Source organism: Aulonocara stuartgranti (assembly GCF_965226115.1).
Source record: "Aulonocara stuartgranti genome assembly, chromosome: 13".
Lineage (NCBI taxonomy): Eukaryota > Metazoa > Chordata > Actinopteri > Cichliformes > Cichlidae > Aulonocara > Aulonocara stuartgranti.
In genome coordinates, this window is record NC_138949.1 from 12,189,947 (window position 1) to 12,190,281 (window position 335).

Below are 335 nucleotides of genomic sequence, written 5' to 3' on the forward strand. Positions count from 1 at the left end.
TGCTTTAAATCTATATTTCTCTGCAAGCACCATACCCCAGAAAGACAGTCTTACAGTATGTTTATTTCCCACTAAGTCACCCTTCAAAAAGGCACTACAAGTCACACAAAAAGCGCTACACTAATGTTAATGAATAATGTACTAATGCCCAGTTTTAAACATAACATTAGGCCTGACAAGCAGTGGAAATGGTCTTTTAATATCCTTTTATGCCTTTTATAAGTTTGAGGTCACAATTTTAGATTATTAAATATTTACTTAACATGGAGAACTCGCTAATTGAAGCGTTTGTTGTGCAGCTTTTTTCTCGTTTGACAAAGGTTTCATTCAGCATT